Raw genomic sequence first — 7,668 nt, 5'->3', positions numbered from 1 at the left:
CTCAGACACCAGACCCACAGAGAAGCAACTTAAGACTGTATCACCATCTTTGCCACTACTCCTTGTATCTCCTCCCTACTATTCAAACAAACTTGCCTCGCTCTGAGCCTCAAACCAGTTCTTCAGAATTCTGGGTGCTGGTAAGGCAGCAAGATAATAATGATGTCCAGATCATAACAGAAGTTATGAAGAACAGTGTGATACCACAAAACTATGCATAACTGCCAACAGGAAAAATTAATTAAGAGGAATACAAAGTGTAAGTCACTCAGTTACATCCAACTCTTTGAGACCCCATGGACTGTGGTCCACCAGGCTTCTCTGTACATGAAATTTTCCAGGCAACAATACTGGAGAAGGTAGCCATTCCCTTCTCCAGGGGATATTCCCAGCACTGGCATTGAAACTGGGTCTTCTGCACTGCAAGCAGATTCTTTACCAAGTGAGCCAGCACAGAAACCCATCTTTAGAGTTTAAACATGAAGATTCCATTAATTTTCTTTGAAGACTCCAATTTTCCTTGGGATACTGAAGAACATAGCATATTTGAAATGGATACTTTATCTGACAGACATTTAATATTTTAGGTGATTTTTTTCAAAATAACTATCATTAACTAGGTAGTTCACAGTATACATCATGGCTTCACATAATAGAATACAGTAATTCATTTACACACAAATATGTAAAATAAATATTATAATACAGAGAATATAAAAAGTAAAGCTTGCAAGTATTAAAATGAAAGTCTTTTTGAACAAAGAGCAGCCTTTCCACCCAAATTCTTGTTTTGAAATTCCATTCCTCACTATAAAGAATTCAGTGAAGGAAAAACTGACCAAAAGTATAGAGTAGGGAATGTATAAGATGAGTCTGGACATTTTGTTATAACAGATAGAAAGGAAATGATCAAAAACTCTGAAAAGGGGGACTACTAATCAAAAGAGCTCGGAAACCCAAAGAGAGGCACCAACCAGTCAAATATAGAACAATGTAAGCATCAGTAAAGATACTTACCATAGTAGACTAGGAGACGGCATGCATTGTGCTTAGTCACTCAATCGTGTCTGAGTCTTTGTGACCCCACGGACTGTATAGCACTCCAGGCTTCTCTGTCCATGGGATTCTCCAGGCAGGAATACTGGAGTGCGTAAGCCATTTCCTTCTCCAGGGGATCTTTCCAATCCAGGGATCAAACCCAGGCCTCCTGCATTGCAGGCATATTCTTTACCATCTGAGCTACCAGGGAAGCCCTAAAAGACATCAAATATATTTAAATCATGACTTCATCATGATTTTTAAAAATACTTGGTCACTACTAGAGAAATAAGTGTGGATGAAACTATATGATACCTGGCTTTTGCCTCAAAAGAATATGACAAAGGAAGCTGGTGAAGGTAAAAACAAATAACATTGGCATGAGTTGGTAACTGTTGAAACTGAGTGATGGTACATGGATATACACTATGATAGTCTATCTACTTTGATATATGTCTTAAATTTTCCAAAATAAAAAGTTAAAAGAATTCCATTTTTACCTTAAAAGTACTTTCAAAATTTCTGAAGAAAAATCTACAGTAAAGAATGCTTGAAAGCAGAAAAAAAAATGGCATGAATGACAAGAATTCTGGTTACGATGCTATAAGACATAAACCAGAGTTAAATATTTAAATAATCAGAAAGGCAAGGTTATTCAAAACATCAAAATAGGCAGATGCAGACTGAACTATGCAGAGACACTGAGCAGAATTCAAAATAATCAAAACTATATTTTAAAATATTCTTTTTGAAAATTCAGAATTTGTAAATCACTTTGTTACCTAATGGTTTAATGGCAGACTCCAACAAAACTAACATTCTAGTCTGCTGCTGCTGCTGCTAAGTCGCTTCAGTTGTGGCCGACTCTGTGCGACCCCATAGACGGTAGCCCACCAGGCTCCCCCATCCCTGGGATTCTCCAGGGAAGAACACTAGAGTGGGTTGTCATTTCCTTCTCCAATGCATGAAAGTGAAAAGTGAAAGTGAAATCGCTCAGTCGTGTCCGACTCCCAGCAACCCCGTGGACTGCAACCCACCAGGCTCCTCCGTCCATGGGATTTTCCAGGCAAGAGTATCAGAGTGGGGTGCCACTGCCTTCTCTAAACATTCTAGTACAGTCTGTTTACAAACTGTAAATAAAATAAAATTACAAAGAAGATGAAGTTTGTCTTCAGTTCTACCTACCACTTCAACTGCCTTCCATTTACCCTTTAAAGATATCCAGGATCTTCTTCATCTCTTTTTTTTAATTAATTAATTTATTTTAATTGGAGGCTAATTACTTTACAATATTGTAGTGGTTTTGCCATACACTGACATGAATCAGCCACGGGTATACATGTGCCCCCCATCCTGAACCCCTCCCACCTCCCTCTCCATCCCATCCCTCAGGGTTGTCCCAACGCCCTGTTTCATGCATTATAAAAATCTTCTTTGAGAGAAGGATGTAATAAGCACATTCACACCAAACTGTAAATGACTCAAATGATTCACCACTGACTCCTGAGTGCCTCTCACTCTTACACTTAGGTAGCTAAGCAAGCACATCTCTTACATTCATAAGAACCACAACAGTGATTATCACTAAGACATAAGACAGTAGATTCACCTGAAAAAAGAAAATCAGGAAAAAATTAGGAAAATTTTATTTTACTATAAATTCACCTTTCTTACACAATGCGTAATGCATATTTTAACGATTACATATTAAACAATACAACACTGTGACAGAAGAGGCAGTTTTAATAAGAATATATTACAACTCCCTTTTTATATAGCAAACAACTTAATGTAAGAAAAAAACTTGATGTAATAACTTCGATTTTGAAGAGCCAACGCTTCTTCAATCCCCCAAGTAAAATCTAAATTAAAGTACTTAATATTCCTAAGCTACTGCTATTGCTGCTACTGCTAAGTCGCTTCAGTCGTGTCCAACTCTGTGCGACCCCATAGATGGCAGCCCACCAGGTTCCCCCGTCCCTGGGATTCTCTAGGCAAGAACACTGGAGTGGGTTGCCATTTCCTTCTCCAATACAGGAAAGTGAAAAGTGAAAGTAAGGTCGCTCAGGCGTTCCCAACTCTTAGCGACCCCATGGACTGCAGCCCACCAGGCTCCTCCGTCCATGGGATTTTCCAGGCAAGAGTACTGGAGTGGGGTGCCACTGCCTTCTCCAAAGCTAAGGTTCCAGGAAATCAGTTAGTAAAAGGTGAATACAATTTACTGATAAATGTCCAATATCTTCCTTCACTCTTTTATTGATATTTTATTGATAAAACGGAATCAGATGTGACAACTTAGTTGTACTCTGCATACTCTTACTATACAATCCAGTAATGCACTACTTGATATTTACCCAAGGAGTTGAAAACTTAAATCCACACTAAAACCTGTGCAGACATTTACAGTAACTTTTCTATAATTGTCCAAACTTGAAAGCAACCAAGATGTACTTCAATTGGTGAATGGAAAGATAAACTGTGGTCTATTCAGACAGAGGAATATAATTAAGCACTAAAATAAAATGAGCTATCAAGCCAAAAAAAAAAGAAAGACATCTAAATGGGTATTACTAAGTGAAAGAAGCCAATCTGAATAGGTTTTGTATGATCTCGACTTATATGATATTCTGGAAAAGGCAAATGTATGGAGACAGGGAAAAGGTCAGTAATTGAGGCGGGGGAGGGAAGAACAGACAGAACAAGAGGATTTTACTAGTTGCTTTATTTTTTAAATGAAATACGTGTATACATATGAAATGAAATAAATGTAATATTTCGGAAAGTATTATTAGCCACTGGTACTGGAGTTCCAATTAGGAAACTGTCTTCATTTAGGAAAATGCTTTGATAAACTGCCATGCATGTGGAAGGTGAGGCCTTGAGAGTGAGGTGTTCAATGAGACTACAGTACAAGGAGAGAATATTATCTCCAATTACTTTAATAAACTTTTTTTTTATCCTGATGAAAATATCTATATAACTACCAGGAAAGCCATGGTAAAAATCATGTACATTCAAGTTATAAAAGATGATCTGAGTCTTTCAGCATTAGTATCCCACTCATAGTAGGTGCTGAATAAATGCTGAATTCGGATTTCCCTGGTGGCACAGGGGTAAGAACCCACCTGCTAATGCAGGGAACATGGTTCAATTCCTGGTCTGGGAAGATTCCACATGCAGCAGAGCAACAAAGCCTGTGCACCACAACTACTGAAGCCCGCAACCTAGAGCCTACGCTCCAAACAAGAGAAGCCACAGCAATGAGAAGCCCACGCACCACAACTACAGAGTAGCTCCTGCTCTCCGCAACTAGAGAAAGCCCACGTGCAATAATGGAGACCCAGCAGAGCCAAAAATACTCAGGTCTCCTGCACTGTAGGCAGATTCTTTACCATCTAACTCAGCAGGGAAGTCCCAAAAATAATAAATAAATATAAATATGGCAGTGTATTGTTGTTATTGTTGTTGTTCAGTCGCTAAGTTGTGTCTGACTGTTTGTGATCCCATGAACTGCAGCACACCAGGTTTCCCTGTCCTTCACTATCTCCCAGAGTTTGCGCAAACTCATGCCCATTGAGTTGCTATCTAACCATCTCATCCTCTGCTGCCCCGTTTTCCTCCTGCCCTCAATCTTTCCCAGCATCAGGGTCTTTTTCAAAGAGTCAGCCCTTCGCATCAGGTGGTCAAAGTATTGGAGCTTCAGCTTCAGCATCAGTCCTTCCAAAGAATATTCAGAGTTGATTTCCTTTAGGATTGACTAGTTTGATCTCCTTGCAGTCCAAGGGACTCTCAAGAGTCTTCTCCAGCACGACAGTTCAAAAGCATCAATTCTTCAGTCCTCAGCCTGCTTTATGGTCCAATTCTCACATCCATACATGACTACTGGAAAAACCATAGCTTTTTCAGTTTTCAAAAAAACTATACAGACTTTTGTCAGGAAAGTGATATTTCTGTTTAATATGCTGTCTAGGTTTGTCATAGTTTTTCTTCCAAGGAGCAACCATCTTTTAATTTCATGGCTACAGTCACTGACTAGAGTGATTTTGAAGCCCAAGAAAATAAATCTATCACTGTTTCTACTTTTTCCCCATCTATTTGCCATGAAGTGATGGGACCAGATGCCATGATCTTAGTTCTTTGAATGCTGAGTTTTAAGCCAGCTTTAGCAGTGTGTACATGTCAAGAAATTTTTTCTAATAAATATTTAATTAATGAATAAAGTAATTGCTGAAAGAACATATAATTTCATTTTTCTTGTTTTTTTGGTTTTCGTTAGTCTAGAAGTGAAATTTATATATGTATTGCTTTACACTTTTTTTGTCATGCTTTTCTGAAGACACAAATAACACACTATTTTATCAAGTGTTTGATGGAGTAGGAAGCCTGTCAATCTGAATTAGAGAGAATATTTGGAGTAATGGAAATCTTATGGTGTGAAACCTTTTGAAGAGTTAATGGACTTTTGCTTCAGGAAGGAAAATAAGCACTTGTCAACTTAGCTCGGATCAAGCATTTCAAGAGTAATGTTCATAGAATGTTTGGTGAGAAAAAAAAAAAAAGGAAACAACAGAACAGAATAGTTCTTACAAAAACTATCTCCCTACAACAAGAAATAAACACAATAAATTGGACTATAAAGTAAGTTAGAGGTATACATAAGATGCATGCAATGCAATTTTAGTCCTCAACACTGTCTCTTTGCTTTTCACTAATAAGATAAGCTTGATTATTGAAAGCACTCACCCTTTGATTTTTAAACATTGTGTTCAGAGAGAAGATCATGCTACAGAAGTACCAAAATACGAAGGCATAGAATAAAAGGTAAATGAGGAATCTGAGATGTAAGTAGGGCAGGTGTCTTGGCCAATTTCACAGAGCTAATCAGGAGCAGGGCCAGAGGAAAGAATGCAACAGAACCAAGAATTCTACTTTTTCTTTCCTACAATCCAAATAATCCAAATAGTGTAACACTAGCAGGTCAGCTTTTAGACTTAACCTCAGGAATCTCGTGATTTTAGAAACAAGAATTTTAGTTTGGGACTTAACTGGCAGTCCAACAGTTAAGACTCCACTCTTCCACTGCAGGGGGCACAGGTTCAACACCTGGTTGGGGAAGTAAGATTCCACATGCTTCACAGTGTGGCCAAAGAGTTAAAAAAAAAAAAAAGATTTTACTTTGTTAAAAAAAAAAAAAAAGTCTCCTGCATAATACTGCCTAAAATTTCTTGAATAAGAAACAGAGCCTTTAATTAACAAAAAAGAAAAGATTAAAAGGCCAGAACAAACACATTCATGTAAATGTTCTCACATGCAAATGAAAAATGAAATCTCTTAATAGAGATAAATGACTAGAAATGTACTAGAAGTGGTGTACATGAAGGGTAAGACTGAGTTCTCTGAAGGAGGAAAGGTTGTTAAAAGGTGACAATGCAGTGACTTCTCAGTTTCTCCCTGCACTAAAATCTGTATAGAATACTGATTAGAAGCATAAACTTGAGAGTGAGAATTTCACACAAATAATACCTAGACATATGACCAAGGCCAATCATTTCTGAGCCTCAATCTTCTCATTGTTAAAATAAGGACATCAATATCTATTTTAAATGGTTGTATGCCAAAGATGGAGAAGCTCTATACGATCAACAAAAACAAGACCAGGAGCTGACTGTGGCTCAGATCATGAACTCCTTATTACCAAATTCAGACTGAAATTGAAGAAAGTAGGGAAAACCACTAGACCATTCAGGTATGACCTAAATCAAATCCCTTATGATTATACAGTAGAAGTGAGAAATAGACTTAAGGGCCTAGATCTGACAGATAGAGTGCCTGATGAACTATGGACTGAGGTTCGTGACATTGTACAGGAGACAGGGATCAAGACCATCCCCATGGAAAAGAAATACAAAAAAGCAAAATGGCTGTCTGGGAAGGCCTTACAAATAGCTGTGAGAAGAAGAGAAGCAAAAAGCAAAGGAGAAAAGGAAAGATATAAGCAACTGAATGCAGAGTTCCAAAGAATAGCAAGAAGAGATAAGAAAGCCTTCCTCAGTGATCAATGCAAAGAAACAGAGGAAAACAACAGAATGGGAAAGATTAGAGATCTCTTCAAGAAAATTAGAGATACCAAGGGGACATTTCATGCAAAGATGGGCTCGATAAAGGACAGAAATGGCATGGACCTAACAGAAGCAGAAGATATTAAGAAGAGGTGGCAAGAATACACAGAAGAACTGTACAAAAAAGATCTTCATGACCCAGATAATCACGATGGTGTGATCACTGACCTAGAGCCAGGAATCCTGGGATGTGAAGTCCAGTGGGCCTTAGAAAACATCACTACGAACAAAGCTAGTGGAGATGATGGAATTCCAGTTGAGCTATTCCAAATCCTGAAAGATGATGCTGTGAAAGTGCTGCACTCCATATGCCAGCAAATTTGGAAAACTCAGCAGTGGCAACAGGACTGGAAAAGGTCGGTTTTCATTCCAATCCCAAAGAAAGGCAATGCCAAAGAATGCTCAAACTACCGCACAATTGCGCTCATCTCACATGCTAGTAAAGTAATGCTCAAAATTCTCCAAGCCAGGCTTCAGCAATACGTAAACTGTGAACTTCCTGATGTTCAAG

General features: G+C 38.3%; 1 long non-coding RNA gene across 1 annotated transcript in view; it reads right to left on the bottom strand.

The window, feature by feature from the left end:
* Positions 1 to 1,217: 1,217 nt before the first annotated feature.
* Positions 1,218 to 7,668, bottom strand: part of LOC104999689 — a 24,174-nt gene continuing 17,723 nt past the window's right edge. The window contains exon 3 of the long non-coding RNA XR_826642.1: positions 1,218 to 1,253. This is a non-coding gene — a long non-coding RNA (uncharacterized LOC104999689). The remainder of the gene's footprint in view (positions 1,254 to 7,668) is intronic.

This window comes from Bison bison, unplaced genomic scaffold, assembly GCF_000754665.1.
Source record: "Bison bison bison isolate TAMUID 2011002044 unplaced genomic scaffold, Bison_UMD1.0 scf7180017864362, whole genome shotgun sequence".
NCBI lineage: Eukaryota > Metazoa > Chordata > Mammalia > Artiodactyla > Bovidae > Bison > Bison bison.
The sequence above is the reverse complement of the archived record's forward strand: the minus strand, read 5'-3'. Positions and strand labels throughout refer to the sequence as shown.